The following is a 17,766-nucleotide window of genomic DNA, read 5'->3' as shown; positions in this document are numbered from 1 at the left end:
CTTATTGTTGTTTTTCTAGGAGTTTGAGATGTAGCATCAGGTCATTGATTTGAGATCCTTCTGACTTTTTAAAATGTGCACTCATCACTATAAACTTTCCTCTTTGGACTGCCTTTGCTGTGTCCCATGTGTTCCAGTGGGTTGTGTTTTCATTTTCATTAACTTCCAGGAACCTTTTAATTTCCTCTTTTATTTCATCAATGACCCATTGATCATTGAGCAATGTGTTGTTCAGCTTCCAATTGTTTGCATGTTTTTTACTATTGTTTTTGTTGTTGAATTCTAGTTTTAATGCATTGTGATCAAACAGAAAGCATGAAATTATTTCTGTTTTCTTATATTTGCTGAGGCTTGCTTTGTGCCCTAAGATATGATCAGTTTTGGAGAAGGTTCCATGGGCTGATCAGAAGAATGTATATTGTGCACAAGTTGGATGAAATATTCTGTAGACATCAGCTAAATCCATTTGATCTATGGTATATTTAGTTCTAGAATTTCTTTATTGATTTTCTGTTTGAATGTCCTATGTATTAGTGATAGGGGTGTATTAAAGTCTCCCACTACAACTGTGTTAGAATCTATATATATTTTTAGGTCCTTCAGAATATGTTTGATGAAATTGGTTGCATTGACATTGGTTACATATAGGTTGATAATTGTTATTTCCTTTTGGTTTGTTTCCCCTTATATTAGTTTCCTTCTTTATCTCATTTGATCAATATAAGTTTGAAGTCTTATATTAGTTTCCTTCTTTATCACATTTGATCAATATAAGTTTGAAGTCTACTTTGTCCGAGATAAGTATTGCTACTCCTTCCTGTTTTGGGGTACTATTGGCTTGGTAAATCTTCTTCCAGCCTTTCACCCTAAGCCAGTGCTTGTTTCTGTTGATGAGATGGTTCCCCTTTAAGGAACAGATTGTTGGATCTTCCTTTTTAATCCAGTTTGCCAAATGGTGTCTTTTGATGGGGTAGTTAAGTCAGTTAAAATTCAGTGTTAATATTGATAAGTATGTGGTGATTCTTGTCATTTAGTTGTTTTTGTTGTTTAAGGGTTTGATTGTGTGCAGCTGAATCAGTGTTACTCTCTATTTTCTTGCTTTTTCTTCTCCTGGGGTTTGGTAATGCCTGTCCTTTCACGGTTTTGTTTGTTTTCATTTTCTGTGTTAGGAATTCCTTAAATAATCTTTTGTAGTGGTTGCTTGGTGGTTATATATTGTTTTAGTTTCTGCTTATCATGGAAGACTTTTATTGCTCCATCTATTTTGAATGGTAGTTTTGCTGGGTACAGTATACTAAGGTTGAAGTTACTTTCATTCAGTGCCCAGAAGACCTCACTCCATTCTCTTCTTGCTTTTATGGTTTCCATTGAGAAATGTGCTGTGATTTTGATGGGTTTACCTTTGTATGTTATTTGTTTTCTCCTCCTTCAATATTCAATATTCTTTCTCTATTGCCTGTGCTTGTTGTTTTAATGATAATATGTCATGGGATAGTTCTATTTTGGTCAAGTCTGTTTGGTGCCCTGGTGGCTTCCTGTACCTGAATGGGCATAGCTTTCTCTACACTTGGGAAATTTTCTGTTATTATTTTGTTGAATATATTACACATTCCTTTTGCTTGCACTTGTACTCCTTCTTCAATGCCCGTGATTCTCAGGTTTTGTCTTTTTTGGAGTCAGTGATTTCTTGCATATTCTTTGCACAGGTCTTGAGCTGTTTGACTAAGAGTCTTCAGTTTTTCCTTTAATTTCCATTTCATCTTCAAGTTCTGAAATTCTGTCTTCCATTTGTTCTAGTCTGCTATAGTGGCCTTCTATTGTGTTTTGTATTTCTGTTTCACTCTTTTTTCCGAGGTTTTCCATATCATGAGTCATTTCCTCTTTAATATTGTCAATTTTCATTCTTAATTCATTTATCTCTCTATTTCTGATGTTCTCTGTTTCATTTTGTATTTAGTTAGGGCTCCTATGAGTTCATTTATTTGTTTTTGTGTCTTCTCATATTCTTTATTTTTGTTGTCTTAGAAGTTCTTGAGTGCCTACTGTACATTTTGGTTGACCATGTCTAGTAACATCTCCATGAAATTCTCAGTGATTTCTTGCAGGATTTCTTCTTTCAGGATGTTCTTGTGGGCTTCATTGGGTTCCTTGGGATAGTTTATCTTTGTTTTGTTGGAGTCTAGAGCTGGGAATGTGCTTTCTTCATTTCCCTCTGAATCCTGTACTAATTTATTTTGTGGGGGAGAATGGTTTCCATCCCTTTTTCATCTTCCCTTCATTCCACTTGGTGCTGTTTCTGTCCCTGGCTTGTGTTTAATTTAGTATTAAATAACTTACAATAGTAAAATTAATGAATCCAAGAAAGAAAGTGAAAAAAGAAAAAAAGAGAGAGAACCAAAGAAATAAATAAGGAAATGTGGTGGACAAACAAACAGGGAACAAGACAAACAAACACATTTTTAAAAATATTCCAGGTTCATGAACAATAGAATTTCAGTCTTAATAGTTCTGATGTTACTCTTTCAGCATCCAGTCCTGGTGTTGGCGTTTAAGCAGAAGCTCTGTCTTAGTCTTACCAGGTGGTTGGGGAGACTTGCCAGTTTTTTTCCCTGTCTTTCAGCAGCAGCTGCTTAGTCAGCTTCTCCCTCAGTGAGGTGTGTCTTGTCCTCAGGTTCTGGAGATCAGCTCTGTGACCCACTAGCTGTCCTGCTTTGAAGTTGGGTTCTTGCTGTGTTGGTTTATTTGGGGCTTGGTATTTTGCCTCCTGCCCTTTATCTGGGGCAAGTTCAGAGATCTGTCAGCTGGCTCTCTGCTGTCAGTGTGTTATGCTGGTTTGTTGACTGTTTTTCAATTTTGCAGTGTCATTTGACTTTGGATGTGTCTCACTGGTTCAGGAGACGAGCTTTGTGGACTGATATCTGCCTTATTTCAGGCAGCAGCTCATCATCCGCCCACTGTCAGCCTGTCTTTACAGGCTTTGTTTACTGAAAGTTCGCATGGAGATCAGCTCCTTGCCTTTCCCCCCTTCTCTGGTGCAGTGGCTTGTCAGCCTGTCTACCTTTCCAGACTTTGTTTACTCAAAGTTCCCACAGAGATCAGCTCCTTCCTCCTCCCCCCTTCTCCTGTGTGCTCAGAGAACCCCACCCTCTCTGCTGCATGTTCCTTTTCAGTTCCTTGTTTATTATTCAGTTTTTGTTTTGCTTATTTTTTGCAAGGCAGAGGTCAGTCTCTCCAGGTGGCTATGCTGGTTTATCCCAGGGGTAGCTGTGAGAATATTACATGCCTGTGTCTCCCAAGCAGATTTGAAGCCAGCATCTGGGTAGCATGGGAGCCCTCCTGTTTTCTCAGTGTAACGTGGCATGGAAAAGCTTTGTACAGGCTGGCGGTTCAAGGTGTTAGAGTTTTGATTCTTCTTGGTGTTTTTTTTCTGCCAAGTGTGGATCTAGCATCTCAGCAAGATTTTTAATTTATGGATCTCATGCTTTCTGCTTTCTTCCTCTTAGATTCTCCCTATTTTTTAGTTTTTGAATCATTTCCCTAATTTCAATCAATTACTGTTTCATCTTTTCAATTATTACTTCTTTAATTCTGCTTGCTTTCTATTAAAATTATATATTCTAAAAAGTATATAAATCATTATATTATATACTCCTTTCTATTTTTCCAAATATAGAAGCTGGGATTACTGATTTTAGATTTTTTTCTGATATACACATTAATATATATTTCCTTCTAAGCCTTGCTTGCTGAATTCCACAAATTATGGTTAAGTTGTATTTTCATTTTACATTGAATTCAAAACACTTTTCAATTTCTCTTGAGACTTCATTAACCTAAGTATATCTAGAAATATATTTAATCTCCAAATATTTGAGAATTTTCCAGATAACTTCCTGCTATTGTCTTCCACATTAATTCCACTTTTGTCTAAGAGCATTCTGAATATGATTTCTATACTTTCCTTTCCAATTTGTAATGATTTTTTTCTGAAAAAGAATGTGACCTACTTTGTCAAATGCCCCATGGAGTCTTGAGAAAAATGAGTATTCTGCTGTCTTTGGATGAAATAGTTTATTAGCTCTACAAATGTTAATTAGCTCAAGTTAATTGATAGTGATGTTTAGGTGAACTATATCCTCACTGATTTTCTGCTTACTTGATCTAGCAGTTATGAATAAAGGAATGGTGAAGTCTTTAACTATAATAGCAGATTTGTACATATCCAATAAGGGTTTTTTATGTCTTAGGGAATGACTACTTTATCATTATGCCATGTCCTCTTAAAAACTGATAATTTTCCCTGTTTGAAGTCTGCTTTGTCTGAAACTAATATAACTACACAGATTTCTTTTGATTTGTGTTAATATAATTAAACTGATAACTTATTTTGTAGATAATACAAGGGTGAAGGGAAGCTTCTCCTCCACCTTCTGAAAGTTTTCTGGAATATTGACATGGACAATTAATTGTGGGAGGAAACACACATATCCATTAGATGTCTAGAGATAACTACATAGTATCTTACCCACTGGCTCAACATGATCCTGAAACTTATATACCTCCTTTTCTACAGGGAAATGGGGGAGTGGGTATGTGGACAATTTTTAGGGTAATAGGAAGTGATTTTAGGAGAATTCAATGCTCTGGAATCAAGTTGTTTTTCTCACTGAAACCAACTACTTTTTAGCACAACTTTCTGCAGTCTACCCAAGCATCTTGACTTTGTGAATCTACTTGTATGAGTTAATATATTATGGTTCATTTTAAAATTTATATCTTATTTCACTCTTAGAATAGTTTGGTTTAGGGAGATGTCTGCACATTTTCTCTTTATAGACTTTCTTCTATAATAAAAGTTTATATAGACAGAATGTGCCAAGCACAGATTGAAACTCTTTAAAATATTAATTTCCAATCCTTGTATTTCTTTGATTGTAAATTCTATCAACATTTCCATTCTTCCTATGAAAAAATACAAGATAAAGAAGTAAATAATTTTTGAAAAGATCACAGTTGCAAGGGAAGAAACCAGTTTTGAGATCTAGGAATTTTACCTTAAAGTTCAAGCACTTAGCCTCCACATTATATTAACTTACTTGATAAGTAGTCTGTTGAAGTTTTATTGAAACAGATTAATGATATGGCAAAAATTTTCTCCATAAATTCAGTTGTTTATTTCAATCTATTGCCTCAGTTATGGCTAATACATAACAAAATCTGTTCCTGTAATCATAACTGATCAATTTATCCATATACTAGTGATTATTAAAATTCATTTCATTGCATTATACCCTTTTTGCTCAAAATCAGCCAAGTTCTAATTCTGTACCTATCTACCTCATGCTGCTGTCCCTAACTTCAGCCTTAATCACCTTGTCCTCTTCTCAGGAGTAACATCACTGATGTATGTTAGTTTCATTGACAGCTGTCATCATATTCTGGAATATATCAACATTTTCTTTAGTTAAAATATGCACTAATTCACATTTATATTATAAGGCTTCTAATTCTGTCCCAATTGGGAATAATAAACTCTTTGAAAGAAAACAATTATGTTATCATTGGGAAAAACTTGTATTCATTGTGTTTTTTTAAAAAATCATAAAATGGATGACAATAAAATTGATAATTAAAATTTATGATTAGCAATTAATTTTCAGACACTTCATGAAAAATTTTAACTACTTCATATATAGGTATATGAATTTTTGAAGTGTGCATTAAAATGTTTACGCAACAAAATTTTTACAATGGAAACTTGTAACAGGTACAAATACTGCTGTTCAGGAAGTTAATTAGTTCTTGGCTTTTTCTCATCATTGTCATATCATGTAAAAATTTCTGAAATGCTAACTAAACACTAAGAAGGAATTATCTGAAAATTCTCAGAGAAAAATTCACTCTTGAAGGGTATTGATGATGACATATGACAATGTTTATTTCTACATGAATTTCCTCTGTGCAGTGTAGATTGACAAAGCTTGGACATACAGGAATATATAAAGTCAGACAGCCACTATTCATGACTGAAGTCTGCCTACATTAATTGCTAAGTTTGCAAAAGTTCTTAAGGGAAAAAACCAAAATGTCCCCTCTTCTTGAAATGTTTCAATCCTTGAGAAAATATGTACATGCACATGAATCAGGTGATTTTAGGAAGAAATAAGAGAGCAGTTATACATATAACTATTTGTGCAGTGCTAGCATCTATATAATTTAATAAAATGATTTTAAATACATTCTAAAATACATTCTAAAAATCTAGGGATAGATTTTTTAATTGATAAAAAAGGAGAAGCTTTTTTTTCAATGAAGATTTATAACAAAAATGTTCATATATTGAAGAAAATGGAGGAGATTCCTTATTATACAAAAAGATACAAAAAATGTTACGAACATATTGCAGCAAAACCTCCATCACATAAAAAACAGAGGTCATATAAAGTATGGTGGGAGAAATAAAGAAGAAAATTATCATTTATTGAGCTAGGTACCTACCTTTCATATGGAATTATAAGAACCTTATAACATTATGAACTTCTGGAAAGGCAGTAAATATACTTTTTAGAATTTTATGGACCTTCTGCTTTTAGACATCATTTCTTAGTAAATGTAAGCTGAAACAATTAATATGTGAGTGAATGCACTAATACATGTTAAAATCCAAATAGAATAACCTTTGAAAGGAAGAAGTTTTGGGATATAATAACCCAAATTACTATTCATAGCAAGAACATTTTGGTTTTTTTTTCATTTATTCATTCAATTATTTAGTTATTTATTGTGCTGAGGTTTGAACCCCAGACCCTGCACATGTTACACAATGTTCTACCACTTGAGCCATCTTAGCCTTTGTTTTTATTTTTATTTTAATAAAGGGTCTTTAGTACCTTTTCCTGGGCTACACTCTATTCCTGGCCCTCCTGATTCTGCCTCTGTCATAGCTGGGATTATAGATAAATGTTACCATGTCTGGCTCATTTTATTAGTTCTCACGTTTTTTTCCAGCTGCACTGCTGTCACTTTTTATCTGTACCTTTTATATTAATACAATTTGATTTCATGTATATTCATGTATTTTCTAATGTATCTCTTTTGAATTTTCTACTGTATTCTCAAAGAAGCTCTTTATCTAGTTGAAAATATTGTGTGTTCAATTATGACCATATTTTCTATCTGTTTCTCTCTTGAGGTTTGCACATTTCCAGAAATCATATTTTGAAGGTTTTATTGGGGGGGAGGATAATATTCAAGGACTATTTCCTTTACTGTTTTCCATTTTCATTGCAGCATCCTTTATATTAATGCCCAAATCTCAATTGAAATGCTAATGAGATCAAAAAATTCTCTTCTGCATTTATTGTCAATGGAAGTAATTTGCTCTAATTGATGACTTTCCATGTATAGGTGGAAGTGTCTCTTAATTTTCATACTTACAAATGAAGTTGTGTCATGATGTTTTACCTCCAATTTTGCTGAAGACCCCAGAACAAAAAAACAAAAACAAACAAAAAAAGGAACTAAGGACACTCACACCATAAAAGTAGGTGGTAAACCTTTATCCCAGTTGAAACAAGTAACACACAGTAGTAATTTCTTATTTCCAACCTATAAAAGAATGGTGATTGCAACATAATGAGAGAAAAAGTTTTATTACTGATATTATAATTTATTTACAAAATTGACAGATGCCTTTTTAACAAAATGATCAGAAAAGCCATGGGACAGTTGCACCTAATATTTCATTCATGGCAAGAGGATGAACAAATTTTCTGAAAAAGAAATTGAAGGACAATAAAGAAAAATAAAGCAGTTTACATTGTACTGTGCACAGATCATTCAATACATATATCCACTCAGAATATGATTAATATGATTAGGCTCTTGAAGAAATTGTGACTTTCATGTAGTTTCTTTTTTTAAAAAGCACATAATGTCCTATCACCATTGACAGATATCTCCAGAAACTCCCCATTGATGAAGCTCACTCAGTGTGAATGTACTGTGCTCCAATCTAGAACCAAAGATAAATTGTGGAATCTTCTGTGCCATGTAATAGCTTCTTGGCAACTCCTGACACAATATTTTACTGTTTTCCCACATTATCAAAAGTCCTCCAACATGCCCCAAGAGTGAAAAAGCAAAACAAACAAACAAAAATGTAAAAGTCCTACCTGGGTAAACATTTCATCTTCCAGCCCTGCTGTCTAAAGCAGGTATCTAGGATGGACATCTCCAGCTCACCTCATCTCTATCACAGTCTCAACTTTTCAGAAAAATGTTTTTGATATGATACTGGGAGCAAAAGGTCACAAATACTCCCTTGATGTTCTGTGATCACAAACAACACATCATTTTGGGAAGACCAATTGCTCTTGAGATAGTTTTTGCATCTAACTGTAGGGACTTTGTTATAATTTGTATACACCAACATGAGGTTTCAGATTGTTTTGCTCAAAATCCGTTAAGTTCAAAATCACTTAGGACTTTTTTCAGACTGTTATTTTTGCTTTATTGAATGTTTTGTTCATTATTACTTTTAAATTTTTATAAAGTCCAATTATATTGGTCCTGCACACTTCTTATTGACTTTCTAGCTAATTATTTATTTTGTCTATATTATATATGAAGGATTTCTTCATTCATACATTAACCTGTTTTCCTTTTTATAGAAAAGGCAGTTCCTTCAGAATATTCATTTTGAAAGAAGTCACTAGTCTTACTCTGTTATATGCTGTTATACCAGAATACCACAGATTGGGTAATTTATAAGAACAGAGATTTTTTTCTTGCAGTTCCAGATGCAGTGAAGTCCAAGATAAAGAGGATGGAACCTGCCAAGGGCTTTCTTGCTACAGCATCCCATTAAAAAGGAAGAAGGGCAAAAGAATGAGAGAACAAGAGAAGTGCCTATTTCACATTTATAATGAATTCACTCCATGAAAATGACATTAATCCATCTAGGAAGACTTGTCCCTCAAAACCTAATCATCTCTGAGTGGTCCCACCTCTGAACACTGTTGCATTAGGGATTAAGTTTTCAATGCATAAACTTAAGAGGGGGACATTCAAATCATAGTAACACCTTGCAAAATTTCATATTGTAGTTTCCAGTGGTTTTTCACTTTCTCTTGAGCTTAAATATTTGTGAAAAATATTCCAAGTATGAATATGTTGTTTTCACTTCACTCCATACTTATGGCTGACATAAATTTTACAAGGGGACCCTATGAGCTTCTTAATGATTGACACCATCAGCCCACTAATTAACATCAGAAATCCACTGGGGAGATGGAATCAGTTTATGAGGATAAGGAGATGGATGAGGAAGAAGCATTATTCAGAGTGAGTTTCTCCAATTGCAGAAACTAGACAAAAGTATAGGGTAAAGGAAGAGAGGGGAAATGAAAAATGGCCTGGTAGAAAAGAATTAGAAACAGTGTCACCATAACATTCTGTAATGAGTGACAAAAGGCCCTGGGGCTTTGTACGGCATCTGACCAGGTATGTGATAAGTGCTTTTCCAGGGAATGAATGAATGATGTTCAATAAGAGAAAAAACTGAGGGCCTAAGAAAAATCTGGAGGAATTGAGAATATTATTTTGTGAAAGAAGAAGCAGACTTTTTTGAATGATGTAAAAGATTACTCTTAGATTAAAGCCAAAGAGATTAAGGAGCAACTTTTAGATGATGATGATGATGATAGATAGATAGATAGATAGATAGATAGATAGATAGATAGATAGACAGACAGACAGATAGATAGATAGATAGGTAATAGGTACCTAGATATATTTATTTTAAAGATGCAATCTCACTATGTTGCCAAGTCTGACATTAACTATCAAGCCTCTGCTTCAGCCTCATGAGTAACTGGGATTACAGGTGGATGCCAATATTCCAAACTATTTTTTTATATCTTTTTATGAAGAGTGATTTTCTAAACTTCCCGGTAGTAGCAGGACATGTCTGAGATCTCAGCATATGAGAGGTTGAGGCAGGAGGATAGGAAGCAAATAAGTTATCCTGGGACACACAGTAAGAATCTGTCTCAAAAATAATTACATGATCTTCCATAATGGAAATCACTGATTATAGGAACCAAATATATTCCTATAATATAGTTGATAGCTAAGGTCTGGGTTTTGAAGGGTGAGCAATAATAATCTTGAACTCATGAAATCAGAGAGAATATGATGAGAGACAGATACTAAATTATTTCACAATAATTGAATTATAGAAAGAATTGTTATGAAGAAAAATAACAATGCCATGAATATTTTAATGGTGGTATTGGGAATTTAAAGATTTCCTGAGGAAGTGGCATCAAGCTTATGAGTTTAGCAATGAGAAATTTTGACTAAAAGAAGACATGGGAGAGAAAGATGCATCACCAAGTAGCACAAACAGTAAGTAAAGATTCTGGGTAGGGAAGAGAATAAGTCAGTTTGGAGAAAAAAGAAAAGACAGTTGTGGCAAAAAAAAATAGTGAACGAGAAAAAATATGTGGTATCTGACATGGGATTACAGAAAATATGTTTAGTGGTGAATACCAGAATGCTGGGTAACTTTACACCTAGAAATCTATCTTGGGGCCTTCCAAGAAAGAAGGCTCAATCCATTAACCCAACTGAGTGTGCAAGTTACATAGAAGGAACTTTTCAGTGTTCACCTTTAATGAATATCTACATAAGTACCTTTTCTAGTGTTGTTGGTTATTTGTTCAAGGAGAGTATAAACAAATATGTCAGAAATAGTCAGTCTGTTCTGGAAGATAAGCCAAATTTGACACTCTAGCTTTACTCACTACAGTGAGCATAGTCTACAGCACAAAGTACAAATATGCTTTTTCAGCCACATTGTCTTTCTCATTGGGAAATCCACAGATCCTGTGCAGTGCTGCAAATTCTATGTCTTGGAACTAGTTTTTATTTCTTCTACTGCATTGTCTTCTGACTCCTTTACTTCACCAAGACTCCAAATGTGTTTCAGTGATAATGTGTTTGAACATGAAGACAGACACTTTATTATCTGACATGAATAAGCTCTCTACATATTTCCTTTTGTCTGTCCTGAGAAATGCATGTAATCAAAGCAACAAGTTCAGTGCTCCAAGTGAAGAACCCTGCCATAAGACACACATCTTCTCAGAACAAAGTAAAAACCATTTATTACTAGTTACCATGCTTTTTGTGTATCACAAAAATGTGATAAAAATGTCTTCTGCAGAGCCTTCTCCCAACTGGAAAGCCTACCAATGTGGCATAATTTGAAAGAAGAGAAGGAGAGTTATAAATTATACACCAGTATAATTAAATGTGAAATTGTTGCTCATCAGGTGGTCATACCATTCATAAAGACCTTCCCAGCTCATTGCACTGGACTTCTTAATTTGGTTCTTGTGAGGTAGCTAATTTTCTCTTTAATTGAAAGAATATCTGTTGCAGATGATTTCTAGGAACAAGTGAACATGATGGTTTGCTCAACTCATCATTGGGTGTTAAATTCTTTTCCTTTATTAATTTACAGTGATCCTTTCATGTCCTCTGAATATCTAAGTTGATTCCAGAAAATGCCATGCATTCCAAAAGGGGCCTTGCAGTTGGCTGTAATCAGTCATCTTGCTATCAGTTTTAAGAAGAGGTAAAAAAGCTACCAGATCAGGTGAACACAGAGGGAAATTAACCCAAGGTAACCTTACATTTATGACACTGCAAAGCTAGTTAAAATGGCTGCGGACAGAGGACTGTAGTAAAACACCTCTGTGAATTGCAAGGAAAAATAAAACTCTCCTTGGAAATGCTTCAATACTGCCTAAAGCAAACTATTTTATATTTTCTCCTGTGGGAAAATGACTATGATTAGGTTTACAGGACCCTTAATTCAGCACAAGGAATATTGTTTGATGGTACTTTCCATGGCTATTAACAATGATGATTCTCCTTCAGAAATGGACATTATTTTAAAATTTTAACAAATATTTTAATCAATATGGCTTAAGTTTTCACAGTCCTTCAAATAATTACCTGACTCTTAGTATAATGGCTTTTTACACTCTTACCTTACATTTGCATAGCACCTCTCTACGGAATACAAGTAATTTCTAGAACATATCTTATTAATTCTTCTAAAAGCACTGTTAGGAGAGAAGACCAAGAGAAATTAGAAAGGACATTTTCTGCCCTAAAAAGTTCCTTTCATGAAAAAAGAAAAAAAAATTCATCCATATAAGGACTGTCTGTGTATATTTAGTTACCATAGACAGTTCCTATCACTAAACAGTTAGAGATTCCTTCAATGAAATTTGCTTTTTATTTGTAACAACTTAAAAGAAAACATTCCTTTCTGGTATATTTTTGAAGTAGTAAGAAATGGAAAAAAAGTGACCTGATTTGTCTTGAGTAAATTAAGGAACATTTGATAGTCTTAAAGTGTAATATACAAGGATACATAAGGGAATAGACTATTACTCAAGACAGCAAACTGAACGTAAGTTGATGGTGTTTATTTTAATACGGGACTGGTCGTGTTTCAAGTGAGTTATCAGTGCTGTAAACACAAATGATGATTCAGTTAGCAACAGGGAGTCTCAAAGCCATAAGGCATGAACTCTGATGTAATTCATGTGTAATTTGTGTGCTATAAAAGGCTGTCTTTCTGAACATATTGAAAAATATTGGAATGCAAGAAAGTGTGTTTGGCTTTGAAAATGTCAACACGTACTTATGATGAAGAGATGGAGGCTTGATGATAAACTTCTGATACTCTGCTACACATCCCTCACAAATTCTGCAAGAAAGAAAAGAATATTTGAATCAAGTTCATACAGCCACCAAAGTGCTAGTAATTCGTAGGCTAGCCATTGATTTCAGTTCATGTATAGAACTCCACCCAGGCTGCAACACATCATCTTCCTCAAGGAGCAAACAATCCTCAACAGAATGATTCTGACCCACAGAAACACCACTCAATTTGGAGGATAAAAGGCAGAAACTGACAGAATGGTTACAGCCACATTCTGGAGAAGACCTGTCAATAGGGACAGCCATTTCTCATTGAAAAGACAGTTGGCTAAATCCATCCCCAAAGAGCTCAGTGTGTCCTACACTGGAACAGATGCATGGCAATATGGACTGGCACCCAGTTCAGTGGCTTCGACCAAACTAGAAAGAAGCCATGCAGGAAACAAATGTCCTCTGTCAGAATTACCCATGGGCCAGTGCCCTCAAGGAAACACAAATTAAAAGAATAACTCAAATGTCATGGATATGGAAAGAGCACAGCAATAAAAATGAGAAGACCTTTCTGAAAAATACTCTAAGCTTTTCCTTTCATATGTATAACTTCATCTTTGGCATCCTATGGAAGGCATCAAAGGGGGTTTTATCACTATGTGATATGAACAGAGCATCACAGAGGAGTTAATTAAACCACTAAGGTCATTCCATCCCCAATAAGAAAGCCAGTCTCCTTATATATGGGGGAAAAGGGTAAGAATGCTTTAGTTTTTTATGAATACCTTTAATCTTGTTTATTTAGAAGATCAATGATACCATATGATAATGGTTCTGAGTAAACCACTTTTCCTTAAGCTTCTTAATTCTTATTCTGGCAGCAATTCTACTTATAAGCTATTGTTAAATCTTATATTCAAATGTATTTTAGACCTCTAATTAATATATTTGCACTTAAAGTAATCGTAGCTATACAACTAACCTTATTTTTTTAAACTTGTACTCTTGCATTCACTGTGGACCATGTGGTTAAATGGGCTTCAAAGATGAACAAGAATTCATTATCTTGTGGGGAAGAAAAAGAGACTACAACTATAGTACCATAGTGACTAGCTCCAAAATACATCTAGATGTAAGTGTTTTTGGAAAAATAAAGAAGGGATTAGTTTAACTCTGAATGTTCTGGAATATTTAGCTATGGTATAGCCCTTGTACATTCTAGCCTACAATGTATTTTCAAAAGTCATGCTTTATTGTCACAACAACTATTAAAGAAACTCCAAATGGAAATAAAAGTGATGTTTAGGCATGTTAAATGAAGCTCTAACAGGAGAAGGAAGTAGCAGACCCAGCACCCAAATCTCAAATTTGTGGCTTTTAGATCGTCTAGACTTGTACTCTTTATGACATTTGATGTTAATATTGAGAGAAGGATAAGCAGAATTGAAGGAGATCGACAGTAAGAATGTGTGATCAAAGCTTCTGCAATAGAGAAAGAAGAAACAGAATTAGTCCTAATTTCCTCCTCTTTACAAAAGGGAGAATTTGTCCTAACATGAGGGTGGTGAGAAGAGGTAATGACATAGTGGGGTAAGGCAAAGTCCTTGGAAACACCTGAAACATGGAGCTATTATATTAACTAAGGTGTGGGAGACATTGTGTTGTTAAATACTAGGTCACGGTTTTTTTTTTTTTTAAAGGGGGTAGCTTAAACTACAGGAAGTTCAGTATTATGATATTAATCTAATGCCCTGTCTTGTCATTGTCTTAATCCTGAAATACCTCTAATTTTTATGTGATTCTACTTTTACAGTCCATGGTACTCTATCTGCAGCTCTCTTAGTAACTTAATCATTTTCTACTTTTTGTTATAGTTGTACATAATTTCCCACCTCCCACTAATGGTGAAGTTAGTAAGAGCATTGTAATAATCTTCACCTCTCTCTAAACAATCAATACAATGTTTGATACATGAAAATTGCTCAGACACATTCCTTTTGTTTGCTTTAAGATTTTCATACAAAATGATATGTAAGACTTTCCAAACTCATATTTATAGTCCTAGTACCAATTCACAGTATTTAATATACATTTGAATGAATAAATAAATGTGCAGTACCTATTTGTTGATGGATTAATGTGTTTGAAGTTTCTGAAAGTTATATTTGACTGGAAATACCTTATTTAGAATTCTGTTATAAGTGATATATATCGAGGTTTTCATCACATTTTAAGAACAAAGTAATTTATATAAAGCATATTTGTAAGTGAATGACCCTATATTTAATGCCTCTGTAAAGCAGTTTTTGGAGTTGACTGAATTTCTTAGTCAAGGAAAGGAAGTCAAGAAATAAAATATTTTTCTGACTTATGATTGTCTTCAAACATGATTGATTTTATCTTGTTTTATTGCTATAAGCACAATTGTGGTGGAACCTGTAGACTTTCAGTAATTTTCACTGCTTAGAAGAGTCTTAGGACAGTTTCATTTTCAAGTGTTCATAAATTCAGTCTAACCTAAATAAAAATTTTAGTCTCACAGACAAATTTAAGATTGTTCCTGCCTTTCTCATCTTATATAGGTAGTGGCTCAATGGCCAACAGTGTAGGAGAGGACATGTGGTCTCTATTTCACTCTGTGTCTACCCTGCCTTTTTTTGGAGGATCAGGAAGGGAAAGAGAGCCTGGGGCAGGGGAATTACTGGCTTGTTTATTTAGCTGGTGAATATTTATGCTGATTCTTGGTCACAAGACATTCTTTGTCCTGAAAGCTGCCCCAGAAAGCTCTTCACAATCTTGTAAGTGCAGGAGAGCACCATATGTTCAATAAGCTTCCTGGTACAAGAGTTGTACTCTGGTTGCTTCCTAGAGCCATAGTCGCTGCCTTTTTTTATTAGTTCCCCTCACTCAGCAAGCTGACCTATGTGAGGTGTTTCAGATGACACTATTGTTCATCGATAAACATATTCTTCCTCATTCACCCAGGGATGGCCAAATAATAAAAGCCTACACAGACCTTTCTTTTATGTCCCTCTTTCCTTATGTTTTCTATACTGACTGACTCCATCCACCCCTTCACACAACAAAAGTTTCTCTTAAGAACTCTTGCATATCTTTCAGTTAATAGCAAAGTACCAAATGAAAAGATAGTGCAACTCAGCAAGCACTAAAAGTATCAAATCCAACCCTGGCAAATAGTTAAAAGATCTCATCTCCAAAATGACCTGAGCAAAATGGACTGGAGATGTGGCTTAAGTGGTGGAGTGCCTGATTTTCAAGAAAGTCCTAAACTCAAGTCCCAGACCCACCAAAAAAAAAGTGGCCATGAGATGCAATTTCCTGTCTTCATCCTCCAAGATATTCTTTTGTACTCACCCCAAATTGTCTCAAAAGTTGATCTGATAGAAAACCTAATCTCATTGATGAAACCTCATGTCCAATGAATCCTGATGTCTGTTTTTCTGAGGTAAAAGGTTTTTTTGGGCAAAATTAATATAAATTATTCCTAAAGAGTCACTAAAGATCAATGAAAAAGGCATTCAACATTCTATGTGAACCTCAAAAACAGGAAATTCATATATAAAAGGCATAACTCTCTAGTAATTGTTTAAATATATTTCCAATTAAGGAGAAAACAATAAAAGTACCAATACAATGTATGTTTATGTATACATAGATTTATAAATATGTTTATATAAAAACTTATGCATAGAATATTAATGATAGTGTCATCTTTACAAGAGCAAAAATTGTTAGCAATTTATATGCAAATATATAAGGAGTTTATGCAACAAATAAATGAATTTTTGTGAAATATATTTTGAGATAGGAAATTTTCTAAATATAATTTTAAACAAGCAGCAGTTCAATATTTCTCAGTATATAATATAATATATATATAATGAAAAAGCTAAGACAATATGATACGATTAGGAGCAATTATCTCTGGTTGATGAGAGAAGAACCCTTTATTCTCTTCTTTAGCTTTTCTCTATTTTCTAAAATGCAGAATTAGCTTTATGTTTCTGAGGAAAACACTGGAAGCTTTATTTTATTATTATTGCCCACTGAGTTGAAGAATCCCAATTTTTGAGATTTTATTTCAGCACATATTTCGACACAACACACTAATCATCCATCATCTCTTTCCTTCCCCATGCCCAAATGGAATTAAATGGGCTAGTAAAATAAGTCACATAATGAAACTTGAGCTATAAATTTGTGAGTTGAAGTAAACTTTTCACTCTCACTTTTAGGAACCTGGAGCTGATGCAAGTTTTACTCCAAAAGTACAGGAGGACACTATGTTAAAAAAAAAAAAAAAAACTTGGATATCACTTGATTGTACCTTAAAAAATAGTTTGAAATGCTAGGACCCAACAGCACAGTTTTGAATTAACATTAGTTGGATGTTAATCCAGGAAAATTGTATTAGTCAGACTTTGTGTTGTTGTGACAAAATATCTGACTTGATAACATAAAGGTGGAAAGATCTGATTTATTTTATTTGCAGTTTTACAGGTTTCAGTCTATCATGGCAGGAAGGGTGTGGTGGAACTCATAGCATGGTGGCCAGAAAGTAGAAGGAAAGAAAAGGACAAGAAATGAGTTATAAGTGCCCCCAGCAGCCTTCTAAAGTCTCCACCACCTCCCAAAATGTCATGACCAGCTGGGGACCAAGCATTCAACACATGAACCTGCAGGGAGCATTTCATTCTCAAATCATATCACTGGTCCTCAAGAAAAATCAAGAGGGAAAAACATAAAAAGAGGCACGGGCTGGCACCTTTTTAACACTTTGAGTATAACACACCTAAATGGGAAAACAAAGAAAAATCCCGAGGGCAAAAATTCTTTGTTTAAAAAGTTACTGTATAAAAAGCAACAGTCATTTTGAGCTTTAAGTACTGTGCCAAGTTCTCTTTTAAATGATGCCTGATCAAATTCAGCTGAAGTTTTAGTAATTGGAAGTATTTGGATTCATAAGCAATGAAGAAAACAATTCAGATAAAAAAATGTGACCCTGGATAT

The sequence above is a fragment of the Castor canadensis genome, chromosome 9, assembly GCF_047511655.1.
Source record: "Castor canadensis chromosome 9, mCasCan1.hap1v2, whole genome shotgun sequence".
NCBI lineage: Eukaryota > Metazoa > Chordata > Mammalia > Rodentia > Castoridae > Castor > Castor canadensis.
The sequence above is the reverse complement of the archived record's forward strand: the minus strand, read 5'-3'. Positions refer to the sequence as shown.